This window comes from Aegilops tauschii, chromosome 3 (genome assembly GCF_002575655.3).
Source record: "Aegilops tauschii subsp. strangulata cultivar AL8/78 chromosome 3, Aet v6.0, whole genome shotgun sequence".
Taxonomy (NCBI): Eukaryota; Viridiplantae; Streptophyta; class Magnoliopsida; order Poales; family Poaceae; genus Aegilops; species Aegilops tauschii.
The window spans coordinates 2,809,115-2,824,899 of record NC_053037.3 but is presented as its reverse complement, the minus strand read 5'-3'; the positions used below and the strand labels follow the sequence as shown (position 1 = coordinate 2,824,899).

The 15,785-nt window shown below is 41.6% G+C and overlaps 1 pseudogene; it reads left to right on the top strand.

The window, feature by feature from the left end:
* The window catches only part of LOC120976326 (large ribosomal subunit protein uL6-like), a 49,119-nt pseudogene extending 33,952 nt beyond the window's left edge, over nt 1–15,167 (top strand).
* The last annotated feature ends 618 nt before the right edge of the window (nt 15,168–15,785 follow it).

Here is a 15,785-nt window from a genome sequence, read left to right as displayed (position 1 = left end):
AAAACTATTTATCTTATTATCTCTATCAGATCTCACTTTTACAAGTGCCCGTGAAGGGATTGACAACCCCTTTATCGCGTTGGTTGCAAGGTTCTTATTTGTTTGTGTAGGTACGAGGGACTTGCGTGTGGCCTCCTACTGGATTGATACCTTGGTTCTCAAAAACTAAGGGAAATACTTACGCTACTTTGCTGCATCACCCTTTCCTCTTCAAGGGAAAACCAACGCAGTGCTCAAGAGGTAGCAACGCAGTGATTGGTAAGTTTTTGGTTAAGTCATTTCCCGCTCTCGTACTTTTTGATACTGGTGCATCGCATTCATACATATCAAGGGGATTTGTGGACAAGTTTAAGTTACCCACCTTAGCCGTTAGGTCACCCATGTTAGATATGATAGATATGATAAGATAATATTTTTGGTATTTTGATGATAAAGATATGATAAGATAATATTTTTGGTATTTTTATGATAATGATGCAAAGTAAAGAAAGCAAAATAAAAACGGCGACAGAAATAGCTTGTTGTCGGGAGATTAAATATGATGGAAAATAGACCCGGGGGCCATAGGTTTCACTAGTGGCTTCTCTCGAGAGCATAAGTATTAAGGTGGCTAAAAAAATAATGTTGAGCAATTGACAGAATTGAGCATAGTTATGAGAATATCTAGGTATGATCATGTATATAGGCATCACGTCCGCAACAAGTAGACCGACTCCTGCCTGCATCTACTACTATTACTCCACACATCGACCGCTATCCAGCATGCATCTAGAGTATTAAGTTCAAAAGAACAGAGTAACACTTTAAGTAAGATGACATGACGTAGAGGGATAAACTCATGCAATATGATATAAACCCCATCTTGTTATCCTCGATGGCAATAATACAATACGTGCCTTGCTTCCCCTACTGTCACTGGGAAAGGACACCGCAAGATTGAACCCAAAGCTAAGCACTTCTCCCATTGCAAGAAAGATCAATCTAGTAGGCCAAACCAAACTGATAATTCGAAGAGACTTGCAAAGATAACCAATCATACATAAAAGAATTCAGAGAAGATTCAAATATTGTTCATAGATAAACATGATCATAAACCCACAATTCATCGGTCAACAAACACACCGCAAAAGAAGATTACATTGAATAGATCTCCATGAGAATCATGGAGAACATTGTATTGAGATCCAAAGAGAGAGAAGAAGCCATCTAGCTAATGACTATGGACCCGAAGGTCTGAGGTAAACTACTCACACATCATCGGAGAGGCTATGGTGTTGATGTAGAAGCCCTCCGTGATCAATGCCCCCTCCGGCGGAGCGCCGGAAAAGGCCCCAAGATGGGATCTCATGGGTACAGAAGGTTGCGGCGGTGGAATTAGGTTTCTGGCTCCGTATCTGGTAGTTTGGGGGTACGTAGGTATATATAGGAGGAAGAAGTACGTCGGTGGAGCAATGTGGGCCCCACGAGGGTGGAGGGCGCGCCCCCCTACCTCGTGCCCTCCTGGTTGCTTTCTTGACGTAGGGTCCAAGTCCTCTGGATCACGTTCGTTCCAAAAATCACGTTCCCGAAGGTTTCATTCCGTTTGGACTCCGTTTGATATTCTTTTTCTGCGAAATTCTGAAATAGACAAAAAACAGCAATTCTGGGCTGGGCCTCTAGTTAATAGGTTAGTCCCAAAAATAATATAAAAGTGTATAATAAAGCCCATTAATGTCCAAAACAGAATATAATATAGCATGGAACAATCAAAAATTATAGATACGTTGGAGACGTATCAATTCACGATAGCTCCTTGAATAAAAAGCATGATTGCAATGATTTTACTATAAATTCTCTTGATGTCAATTGTGCTATTAATATGCAAAACCCTAAGCTTGGGGATGCTAGTTTTGCTATGTCTACTACTTGTTGCAATGATCATGATTGGGGTGATTCTTCTTATGATCTTGAAAATTTATTTAAGCCCCATGATGAATATGAGATTCATAATAATGTTTGCATTAATATTGAAAGTGGGTTTGGAAGAGTGTCGACTTTAGATCCCACATATTTGGAGAATGTTCAATCTTATGAATTTTTTGATAAAAGTGGGTTTGGAGAGGTCATGACTTTAGTTAATGATAATCCCACTATTTTGGAAGAGTGTCAACTTCGCATGCATGTGGATCATGTTGATAATATGTTATGTGATAGCTATTTTGTTAAATTTGCCTATGATCCTACATGTAATTATTATGAGAGAGGAAAATATGGTTGTAGAAATTTTTATCTTACTAAACTACCTCTCGTCATGTTGAGATTGCTATCGTCTCTTTCTTCTTCCTTGCATATGCTAATTTTTGCTTGCTATGACAATTTGTTTGCTTATAAAATGCCTATTCATAGGAAATATGTTAGACTTAGAAGTGTTTGTCACGTGTTTCATGATGCTCTCTTTGCGCTTCAATTCTTGTCTTTCATGTGAGCATCATCAAAATTATCAATGCCTAGCTAGGGGCGTTAAAGAAAAGCGCTTGTTGGGAGACAACCCAATATATTTCCTTTCTTTTTTTGAATTAATAATTCATCATGCTACTGCTATGAGTGTGTTTTTTTATTTTTAATTAGTGTTTGTGCCAAGTAAAACCTTTAGGATAACCTACAGTGATAGTTATTTTATCTTGCTGTAAAAAACAGAAACTTTGCGCGCATGAGATTAGTTTTCATAAATCGCAGAAACGTGCGTTTCATTTGATTATTTTTGCAGAAGATCAATAAACAAATTATCTAGGACTTCCTAATTTGGTAGAATTTTTGGAGTTCCAGAAGTTTGCGTTTGATACAGATTGCTACAGACTGTTCTGTTTTTGACAGATTCTGTTTTTCGTGTGTTGTTTGCTTATTTTGATGAATCTATGGCTAGTATCGGAGGTTATGGACCATAGAGAAGTTGGAATACATTAGATTTAACACCAATATAAATAAATAATGAGTTCATTACAGTACCTTAAAGTGGTGGTTTGTTTTATTTCGCTAACGGAGCTCATGAGATTTTCTATTGAGTTTTGTGTTGTGAAGTTTTCAAGTTTTTGGGTAAAGATTTGATGGATTATGGAACAAGGAGTGGCAATAGCCTAAGCTTGGGGATTCCCAAGGCACCCCAAGGTAAAATTCAAGGACAACCAAAAGCCTAAGCTTGGGGATGCCCCGGAAGGCATTCCCTCTTTCGTCTTCGTCCATCGGTAACTTTACTTGATGCTATATTTTTATTCACCACATGATATGTGTTTTGCTTGGAGCGTCTTGTATGATTTGAGTGTTTGACTTTTAGTTTGCCACAGTCATCCTTTCTGTACACACCTTTTGGGAGAGACACACATGAATCGGAATTTATTAGAATACTCTATGTGCTTCACTTATATCTTTTGAGCTAGATAATTTTGCTCTAGTGCTTCGCTTATATCTTTTAGAGCACGGTAGTGGTTTTATTTTATAGAAATTATTGATCTCTCATGCTTCACTTATATTATTTTGAGAGTCTTTTAGAACAGCATGGTAATTCTCTTTGGTTAAAATTAGTCCTAAAGTAATAGGCATAATAAAAACTTTCATATAAAGTGCATTGAATACTATGAGAAGTTTGATACTTGATGATTGTTTTGAGATATGGAGATAGTGATATTAAAGTTGTGCTAGTTGAGTAATTGTGAAATTGAGAAATACTTGTGTTGAAGATTGCAAGTCCCGTAGCATGCACGTATGGTAACCGTTGTGTAACAAATTTGAAACATGAAGTGTTCTTTGAGTGTCATCCTTTGTGTGGAGGTCGGGATCGCGCGATGGTTAACTCCTACCAACCCTTCCCCTAGGAGCATGCGTGTAGTGCTTGGTTTTTATGAATTGTAGATTTTTGCAATAAGTATGTGAGTTCTTTATGACTAATGTTGAGTCCATGGATTATACGCACTCTCACCCTTCCATCATTGCTAGCCTCTTCGGTACCGTGAATTGCCCTTTCTCACCTTGAGAGTTGGTGCAAACTTCGCCGGTGCATCCAAACCCCGTGATACGATATACTCTATCACACATAAACCTCGTTATATATTCCTCAAAACAGCCACCATACCTACCTATTATGGCATTTCCATAGCCAGTCCGAGATAAATTGCCATGCAACTTTCCACCGTTTCATTTATTATGACACGCTTCATCATTGTCATTTTGCCATGCATGATCATGTAGTTGACATCGTATTTGTGGCAAAGCCACCATGCATAACTTATCATACATGTCACTCTTGATTCATTGCCCATCCCGGTACACCGCCAGAGGCATTCATATAGAGTCATATTTTGTTCTAGTATCGAGTTGTAAATAAATAGAAGTGTGATGATCATCATTCATAGAGCATTGTCCCAAAGAAAAAAAAGAAAAAAAAGAGAGAAAGGCCAAAAAAAGGGAGGCCCAAAGAAAAGAAATAAAAAGGGACAATGCTACTATCTCTTTTTTCCACACTTGTGCTTCAAAGTAGCACCATGATCTTCATGATAGAGAGTCTCTTGTTTTGTCACTTTCATATACTAGTGGAAATTTTTCGTTATAGAACTTGGCTTGTATATTCCAACAATGGGCTTCCTCAAATTCCCTAGGTCTTCGTGAGCAAGCAAGTTGGATGCACACCCACTTAGTTTCATTTGTTGAGCTTTCATATATTTATAGCTCTAGTGCATCCGTTGCATGGCAATCCCTACTCCTTACGTTGACATCAATTGATGGGCATCTCCATAGCCCGTTTATTAGCCGCGTCAATGTGATAATTTCTCCTTTTTTGTCTTCTCCACACAACCCCCATCATCATATTCTATTCCACCCATAGTGCTATGTCCATGGCTCACGCTCATATATTGCGTGAAAATTGAAAAAGTTTGAAAATTCTGAAGTAGGAAACAATTGCTTGGCTGAAACCGGGGTTGTGCATGATTTGAATATTTTGTGTGACGAAGATGGAGCATAGCCAAACTATATGATTTTGTAGGGATAAACTTACTTTGGCCATATTATTTTGAGAAGACATAATTGCTTAGTTAGTATGCTTGAAGTATTATTATTTTTTATGTCAATATTAAACTTTTATCTTGAATCTTTTGGATCTGAATATTCATGCCACAATAAAGAAAATTACATTGAAGAATATGCTAGGTAGCATTCCACATCAAAAATTCTATTTTTATCATTTACGTACTCGAGGATGAGCATGAATTAAGCTTGGGCATGCTTGACACGTCTCCAACGTATCTATAATTTTTTATTGTTCCATGCTATTATATTATCTGATTTGGATGTTTAACGGGCTTTATTATACACTTTTATATTATTTTTGGGACTAACCTACTAACCGGAGGCCCAGCCCAAATTGCTGTTTTTTGCCTATTTCAGTGTTTCGCAGAAAAGGAATATCAAACGGAATCCAAACGGAATGAAACCTTCGGGAGAGTTATTTTTGGAACAAACGCAATCCAGGGGAGTTGGAATGGACGTCAAGAAAGAAGCAAGGAGGCCACGAGGCAGGGAGGCGCGCCTGCCCCCCTGGGCGCGCCCCCCACCCTCGTGGGCCCCTCGCAGCTCCACTGACCTACTTCTTTCTCCTATATATACCCATATACCCCGAAACCATCCGAGGGCACCACGAAACCCTATTTCCACCGCCACAACCTTCTGTACCCGTGAGATCCCATCTTGGGGCCTTTTTCCGGCGCTCCGCTGGAGGGGGCATTGATCACGGAGGGCTTCTACATCAACACCACAGCCTCTCCGATGATGTGTGAGTAGTTTACCTCAGACCTTCGGGTCCATAGTTATTAGCTAGATGGCTTCTTCTCTCTCTTTGATTCTCAATACAAAGTTCTCCTCGACTCTCTTGGAGATCTATTTGATGTAACTCTTTTGCGGTGTGTTTGTCGAGACCCGATGAATTGTGGGTTTATGATCAAGATTATCTATGAAAAATATTTGAATCTCCTCCGAATTCTTTTATGTATGATTTGTTATCTTTGCAAGTCTCTTTGAATTATCAGTTTGGTTTGTCCTACTAGATTGATCTTTCTTGCAATGGGAGAAGTGCTTATCTTTGGGTTCAATCTTGCGGTGTTCGATCCCAGTGACAGAAAGGGAACCGATACGTATTGTATTGTTGCCATCGAGGATAAAAAGATGGGGTTTATATCATATTGCTTGAGTTTATCCCTCTACATCATGTCATCTTGCCTAATGCGTTACTCTGTTCTTATGAACTTAATACTCTAGATGCATGCTGGATAGCGGTCGATGTTTGGAGTAATAGTAGTAGATGCAAAATTGTTTAAGTCTACATGTCGCGGACGTGATGCCTATATACATGATCATGCCTAGATATTCTCATAATTATGCACTTTTCTATCAATTGCTCGATAGTAATTTGTGCTCGACAGTAATTTGTTCACCCACCGTAATACTTATGCTATCTTGAGAGAAGCCACTAGTGAAACCTATGGCCACCGGGTCTATTTTCCATCATATAAGTTTCCGATCTATTTTATTTTGCATTCTTTACTTTCCAATCTATATCATAAAAATACCAAAAATATTTATCTTATTATCTCTATCAGATCTCACTTTTGCAAGTGGCGGTGAAGGGATTGACAACCCCTTTATCGCGTTGGTTGCAAGGTTCTTATTTGTTTGTGTAGGTACGAGGGACATGCGTGTGGCCTCCTACTGGATTGATACCTTGGTTCTCAAAAACTAAGGGAAATACTTACGCTACTTTGCTGCATCACCCTTTCCTCTTCAAGGGAAAACCAACGCAGTGCTCAAGAGGTAGCAACGCAGTGATCGGTAAGTTTTTGGTTAAGTCATTTACCGCTCTCGTACTTTTTGATACTGGTGCATCGCATTCATACATATCAAGGGGATTTGTGGACAAGTTTAAGTTACCCACCTTAGCCATTAGGTCACCCATGTTAGTAAGCTCGCCAGGTGCAGAGTATATGGCCAGTGGTGTGAACGGTTACCCTTAACCATTGGTAGCCACGTGTTTCCCTCAGACCTAATAATTTTGGAGTCACAAGGATTGGATATAATACTAGCCATGGATTGGCTATCGAAGTATGGAGGAAACATTAACTGTGCTAGTAAGTCGATACTTCTCACCACCCCGGAGGGAAAGAGGATCAAGTATGTATCCAGGCATGCGCTCGGGAGGACTCAAGTAAATTCTCTCTCGGCAGTTGTTCAAGAGGAAGTGCCTGTTGTGAAGGATTACCCGGATGTATTTCCAGAGGAATTACCAAGCATGCCACCACATCGAGATATAGAGTTTTTGATAGAGCTGTTGCCAGGCACCGAACCAATATCAAAGAGGCCATACCGGATGCCCGCAAATGATCTGGAGGAAATTAAGAAGCAGATTAAGGAGCTATTGGAGAAAGGTTACATTCAACCAAGCTCATCACCGTGGAGAGCCCCAGTGCTCTTGGTTGAGAAAAAGGATGGATCTTTGAGAATGGTTGTTGATTATCGTACATTGAATGAAGTGACGATCAAGAACAAGCACCCACTACCGATGATCAACGATTGGTTTGACCAGTTGCAAGGAGCTAAAGTATTCTCCAAGATCGATCTTCGATCAGGATACCACCAGCTGAAGATCCGGGAACAGGATATACCTAAGACAACTTTTACCACCAGGTATGGGCTATATGAGTACACGGTCATGTCTTTTGGATTGACTAATGCCCCTGCCTATTTCATGAGTATGATGAATAAGGTGTTCATGGAGTTCTTGGATAAGTTTGTTGTGGTGTTCATTGATGATATTTTGGTATACTCGAAGAATGAAGAGGAGCACAAGGAGCATTTGTGTTTAGTTCCCGAGAAACTCAGGGAACATCAGTTATATGCCAAGTTCAGCAAATGTGAGTTTTGGTTGAAGGAAGTTTGATTTCTTGGACATGTTATATCAGGAGAAGGTATAGCAGTAGACCCTACCAAGGTTCAGTCAGTCACTGAGTGGTTGGCACCCACCTTAGTAGGAGAGATCCGCAGTTTTCTAGGACTCGCGGGATATTACCGGAGATTCATTGAGAATTTTTCCAAGATTGTGAAACCCATGACGGAGTTGTTGAAGAAGGACACCAAGTTTAAATGGACCGAAGATTGTGAAGCCAGTTTTCAGGAGTTGAAGAAACGTTTGGTTACAGCCCCAGTGTTGATTCTTCCGGATATACGCAAGGATTTCCATGTGTATTGCGACGCTTCTCGCTTAGGACTTGGAGGTGTACTTATGCAGGACGGAAGAGTTGTTTCATATGCTTCACGTCAGCTTCGACCGCATGAGTTGAATTACGCCACACATGATTTGGAGTTAGCAGCTGTAGTGCATGCACTCAAGACCTGGAGACATTTTCTCATTGGAAACCGTTGTGATGTGTACACGGATCATAAGAGTTTGAAGTACATCTTCACGCAGAAGGAGTTGAATCTCAGGCAGAGGAGATGGTTGGAGCTTATAAAAGATTATGATATGAAGTTGCATTATCATCCAGGAAAGGCCAATGTCGTAGCAGACGCTTTGAGCCGGAAGATTTATATCAATACCCTCGTCAGCGGAGGATTACCGCAGGAGTTAGCCGATGATCTCAAGGAACTTTGTTTGGAGATAGTTCCAAGAGGTTTTGTTGCAGCAATGGAGGTTCAGTCAACATTATTGGGAAAGATTCGAGAAGCTCAGAAGGATGACAAGGAAATTGCTGAGATAAAGGAGAAAGTGAGCAAAGAAAAAGCCAAGGGTTTTCGTGAGGATGAACACGAGATTTTGTGGTTTGAGGATCGTGTTTATGTGCCCAATGATGCAGAGATCAGGAAGTTAATACTTCAGGAAGCTCATGATTCGCCATACTCGATACACCCCGAAAACACCAAGTTGTATTTGGATTTGAAGGAGCGTTTCTGCTGGACCGGTATGAAGAAGGATATTGCCGAGTATGTAGCCGTGTGTGATGTATGTCAGAGAGTGAAGGCAGAACATCAGAAGCCAGCAGGATTATTGCAGCCTATGCCGATACCCGAATGGAAGTGGGACAAGCTTGGCATGGATTTCATCACCGGATTACCCAGGACCCGATCGGGATATGATTCTATCTGGGTAGTAGTTGATCGCTTAACCAAAGTGGCTCACTTTATCCTCGTGAAAACCACATATACCAGTGCTAAGTTGGCCAAGATATATATGACCAGGATCGTATGTCTGCACAGAGTTCCGAGGACCATCGTATCAGATAGAGGAACACAGTTTACTTCAAAGTTTTGGCATCAGTTGCATCATACTTTGGGTACCAGGCTAGAGTTTAGTACAGCCTTTCACCCGCAGACAGATGGACATACCGAGAGAGTCAATCAGATTCTGGAAGACATGTTGAGAGCTTGCGCATTAGATTATGGATCACGTTGGGATGAAAATTTGCCTTACGCAGAGTTCTCATACAACAACAGTTATCAGGCTAGTTTGAAGATGGCACCTTTCGAAGCTTTGTACGGAAGAAGGTGTAGGACACCGTTAATGTGGGACGAAGTAGGAGACCATCAGTTGTTTGGACCAGATTTGATCAAGGAATCTGAAGAGAAGGTAAGTTGATTCACAACAGACTAAAGGTAGCTCAGTCCAGACAGAAAATTTATGCATACTCAAAACGCAAGGAGGTAGTCTACGAGGTCGGAGACAGAGCATATCTTCGTGTGTCACCACTCCGAGGAGTTAAACGATTTGGAGTTAAGGGAAAGTTAGCCCCGAGATTTGTAGGACCATACCGAGTTTTGGAACGTATGGGAGAAGTGGCCTACAAGTTGGAGTTACCCGAAGGATTGTCAGGAGTTCATGATGTGTTTCACGTTTCCCAGTTGAATAGGTGCCATGCAGAGATGGCCGATATTCCTCTGAGAGATACAGTGCCCCTAGAAGCAATTCAGTTGGATAGTGATCTAACCTACGAGGAGAAACCAGTCAAGATTCTCGAGTTTGCCAGCCGAGTAACACGCAGCAAGGTTATCAAGTTTTGCAAAGTTCAGTGGAGCCACCATACCGAGGATGAAGCCACCTGGGAACGAGAGGAAGACCTACGGAAGGACCACCCACACCTATTTTCTAGCCAACCCGAATCTCGAGGGCGAGATACATCTTAAGGGGGTAGGTTTGTAACATCCCAAATTTTCAATTTGATGTTATACATAGGTCATCATATGCATATCATATTTTATCTGCATTTTGGTTGTGATCCTAGAAATCTTACGCAACTCAAGGACCCACGGAGAGAGTTGGGGATTTCATAATTTTCATATTTGAATTTTCTCAAAATTGAAAAGAGGATCAATTTGGTTTTAATATGTTTCTCTCCGAATATTTCCAATATTAAAGATAAATGAGAGGAGATAAAATGACTTCTCCAAAATAAAAGAAATATTAGAGGAAAAATGTTAAAATCAAATAAATATTTTATTTGGATATTTTATTGCTATTTTATTTGAATTAGAAAAATATGCATTTTTCAAAATTGCATTTTTAGGCCAGAAAAATGTTCACTTTGTTCTAAATATTTTATTTAGACGGTGAAATTTGTTTTTGGCATTTTTAGAATATTTTTTATTCTATTAGGATTTTCCTCGGCAGAATTTATTTAAAAAAAAACATTCCGCCCGACTAGGCCAAAGATCCAGCCGAGCCAGGCCGCCGCCTCCCTCCAGCCGTGCGAGCGCCGGACTCCCGCCGGAGTCCGTGTCGGCCTCGACGTCCGCGCCCCCTCGCGCAAGCCGCCGCCCCTCCCCTCGGCCTTTATAACCCCGCCCCGCCGCCACTTCCCCATCCCGCCACCGCCGCCTCCCAAGCCGCGCCGCGCCACCGCCGTTAGCCGCTACCGCCGCCGCTGCCGCCGCCCGCCGCTGTCTCCCGCGCCGGAGTCGCTGCCCAGCACCAACGCCGCTGCCCGCGCCGGATCCCGCCGCTACCGCAGTTGACCCGCCACCGTTGACCAGTACAAAACCGCCCCGGTTCGCCGGTTCGTTCGGTTTTTTTTCTGTTTTCGATCTAGATCGGTTTTATTTTTAGGGTTAGGGTTTTTCTCGGTTTTTCCGATCGGATCTAGTTAGCGAACGTTCACTCGAACGTCTCCGCTAGCGAACTCATTCATTCGTTTGGATCTGTTAGCAAACGTTCGTTCGTTAGTCTTTTTCTTTTATTTTATTTTCGGCTAGGGACCTATCCTCGATTATTTTTATCGCAAATTAGCCCGTGATTTTCAAACCCTCGTAACTTTTTAACCGTTTGTCCAAATCCAGTGAAACCAATGCCTAAATCTTCGTCTCGAACCCTTCTTTCCATTTAATCAACTTGAACATGGTTTTGACAAATTAAAGTTTGGTTTAAAGCAGATCTGAATTCGAACTTCTTTTGATCGTAGTTTGAGTTTCGTAGCTCCGATTTGATTGATTCTTTTTGCAAATCGAAGCTCTTCAGTTGAACTTTCAGTTTAGACCTTCTCATCTAAGTTTTACCCTTGCATCTATGCTTGAGTGCTTATGTATGCTATTGTTTGTTTGCGATAGAGTTTCCGGAGTGCGAAGCGTGCTACTACGAGTCACTAGGGTTTGCAGATCGTCAGCAAGGCAAGTAACACTTTGATCATATCCCTTATTACCCAGTTTTCATGCATTAGTTTCAATCCTCAAACATTGCATGAGTAGGATCTGTTTAACATGTGGGTATTGGGAAGTAGTTGATGAGGTAGTACCTATTGCCCTTTTATTTCAAACTTGGGAGTTACTTGTACGTTATGCTATTGTTGCTATGCTATGCTCGTAGACGTGGTTTGGTTTGAGATTCATGACAGATGTGAGAGATTATTATGAACTAAGGGTTTATTTAAGGTGGCTACTTTAATACACATATGGGTGGATTTTTTGTGGGCACCTGAGGAATCCAGTGTTGTCCAAGGAGATCTCGGGGAACCCGTGTGATCATCCTATGGTTCGCCACCCAGACTCAAAGGGATCATAAGATTATTCATGCTAGAAACTTCCGTGTGCAGCCACAAGCCATTATGGCTCTGGCATAGTTGAGTATGTTGTGTGACCTCTTTCAATGGTAGACTAGCAGATGTAGGGGATGTAGGTGGTACGGTCTACCCATCGGAAGAGTTAATGCTTCTGGAAGACTGTGTCTTGGTCATCCGTTTCTCAAACATCATGTAGTGCGAGAAATACAACGGAGGCGATTGAGTCTTGTGGGGAAAAGTGCGCAAACCTCTGCAGAGTGTATAAACTAATCATGGTTAGCCGTGTCCACGGTTATGGATATCTTGAGTATCTAGTACTTGAATTATTGATTTGATCTCATCACTCTTAATTAATTTGTTGGGTTGTTAATATTATTAATTGGGATTGAGATGGGGTTTCCATTCTCAATGTTTATCAACCACCATGATAGTTAAACAAAAATATATTCCTTTGTTGTGGGGAAAAATTGGCTTTATGCATAAATAAACTTAGAGCCTCCACCAGCCGTATATGCATGTAGTGTTAGCATTTATCTTGTTCATTGCTCTACAGTGTTATTTTGCCAGCATATTCCATGTGCTGACCCATTTTGGGCTGCAACGTATTATGTTGCAGACTTTTCAGACGAAGAGTAAGGTGCGCTAGGTCGTTGTCGCGCACTCAGCTATGCCGTTGGAGTTGATGGACTCATTTACCTTTGATGCTTCCGCAGTTATCTTATTAGATGGCCTTCAGCCATATTATTGTAATAGGTTCTCTTTTGAGACATTCGATGTAATAAGTGTGTGATTGCACTCTGTTATAAATCCTTCAAGTACTGTGTGTGTCAGCATTACCGATCCAGGGATGACATTTATTCATAGAGATTTGACCGTTAGAGGTCGGATCGCTACAGCTACATTATCAGTGGTTTGGCACGTCCCCAAAGTCCATAAAAATTGTGCCAATGCTTCTTTCGATGATATGTTGCAAGCTGACTTATGCCCGTACTTCTGAACCAACAATTCATGCAATGAGTAAAACACTGACCTCTCCTCATTCTGAACATAGAGTAGAAAGCTTTTGCATCTTGCTCCTTGTCTTCCACCCATTGGAGGCCTTTAACACGGTGCAACTTTCTTGGTGCATACGGCAATCTCTGACTTGACGACTCCATTTCCATAGCACAAGCAAACATGGCCAAATCCCATTCCTCATCTGATTCATCTGAAGTGTCCATCTGCCACATAAACATACACATGAGAGTTTAGCAACAACATACAAAATTACTAACAATAGTTCAACATGATACATCACAATTTCAAAGCAAATAACTATGTTCTGAACATTACATTATGAGAGCAACCAACATGTTCAAAGTAAATATTATAGTTCAGAACATTACAAGTTGGAAGCAAAGGGTTGCGTTCAAAGCATTACAGGTTCGAAGCAAATAGTTGGAAGCAAACAATACATATAGGTTCACAACATTACAAGCTGACAGCAAATAGTTGGGTTCTACTTAATTTGGTTGAGCTCCCATGTCATCAGACCCAAATTGTCCAGAATCGAGCTAAAAGAACTGGGCCTCTCGATCCATATAGAGGAAACCCACGCATGAGCTATCCCTCTGCTCGCTTATGCACAAGGACAAGGAGTTGCCACAGCAGCTAGCTAGAGTTGGCCGCCGTCGCCTGCCACCGGCGCCTGCTCCGGTGACCCGCCGCCGCCGTGTGCTCAGCCCCCCGGAACTCTCCTCCCTCTTCCCCACTACTCCCTGCTCCTCCATTCCTCCCATCCTCCTCTGTCCTGATGCACAGGTCCGGCTGCCGGCGTACCGGGCTCCCTCCTCCCTCCTCCTCCCCCCAACTCCCTCACAGGGGTCACCCCTCCCGGCACCAGCCTACTGCCTCATCCTCGTGTTTAGTTATTCCATTGTTTTTTTTTTGCTTAATTTGTTGGTAATTTTCTAACATGATATGCCTAATTATGTAGAAAATGTGTATGCTTGTATGAATGTCATGTAAAAAACAGCAACATCATAGTATAGTCGTTTAATTGTGTATGTGTTACCTATGAATCACCTACATTTTATAATTTTCCTTTGCAAAATGAAGGTTCAGTTACGTACAGATGTATATATGACTGCTTTACGGTCAATTAGCATATAAACATATTCACTCATGCTCCGGGGCAGTACAGACATTTCACAGTGAAATCTACAGTTTCACGGTTGTTTTAACCAAACAGCCTCCAACTTTTCAATAGCAGCATTTTCACAGCTGCTTTTTCAGAATCTGCAGCTCAACCAAACACAGCCAGGTGCTTTGAGATGTTCTGAGCTGGTCCCGTGCATAGAAATTTCTTCTGATGCTTTAGCCGCAGCAGATACATTATTGAGTGGGCTAGTTTATAGGCAGTCAAATCTCTGTTCATGTACCATTATATGTATGTGATGTGCCTTTGGCTTTCTGCTCATCAATCCACCTCTATGAGTAATTGGAATCATGTAGGTTTATAAATCAGTGCAATTTGTTCACCTTGGGTTGGGATTATTGATGTCAATAATGCAGCAATTGTGTCAAGCTTATTTAAGATGTTTGATCCCCGGCCCAATGCCAATGTTCTGAGAATAGGGGTCACTAGCATTATTTACTGTAGTTTTTGTAGGGTAATTGGCCCATAGTGCTACTTCAGTGTGCTATGCCACTTTTGACATTGAACGTTTGTGATGTCCTGTTTGTCTTTTTTTTGACTCTTGTGACGCCCCTATATGTGTATTGTTCCAAGTCATGTATGAAGTGTACTGATGTTCTTGCTTTCCTTGAACAGGTAAGGAAAGTGGACATGCTTGACGGTGTCACGATCCTGCGGTCCGAGAAGGTCAAGGATGAGATCGTCTTCGATGGCAACGACATTGAGCTCGTCTCTCACTCTGTTGCCCTGATCAACCAGACTCCTTGCCTATGTGCTTCTCATACTGTAAACTCTAGTTCTGTCGATGCGTAGCTACATCGCAATGATCATGTACTTCAACACCAGCATGCCCAGCTGTTTATGCATCAAGGTGGATGTCTGGTATTCTGTAGTTATAGCATTTCCCCTTGTTTGTTCACATCAATTTGTTTAGCCGGAACACTTATAGGTGAATAATTTGCTTGTATTGTCTGATTGAATGAGAAAGTTGCCACCGCATGTGCGTTACTATGCTTACTCGGCGGCACACTCGGCCACTTTGCTTGCTGTTACTGGTGCCTCGACTAAACCTGCCGAAAGGAGAAGAACAAGTGATTGAAAGGCGGTAATGAAAACTGAGGTGGGATTATTATTATTATTTGCGCGCAATAGCTGCGTAAATTTTGTTCCAAAATGATGGAAGGGGTGTGATCTACGAACCGTTATCGAAGTACTCGGCGCGACTAAGCTCCAAATAGCAGCCCCCAGCTGACACTCGCAAGTGTCAAACAGATGCGCTTTCGCGAGGGCACGATCCGTTCGGGCCAGCCCATTCAGTGGTGTCAAAGCGAGCTGATAATAAAATCCCAAAAAAGAAGCTCTATTAAGGAATCGGTCTCACAAACCCAAACTACAGAGTAGATGTTCCTTACTACTTGAGCTGCTGAGTGTTAGTGATTAATCGGCCACACGAACATTTAAGAACTAAACTGAGCGGCAGATCCAAAAAGAAAATGAAAATTTTCAACCATTTCTGGGAAAATTGTGAACACTTTTTTCATAAAAAAGTG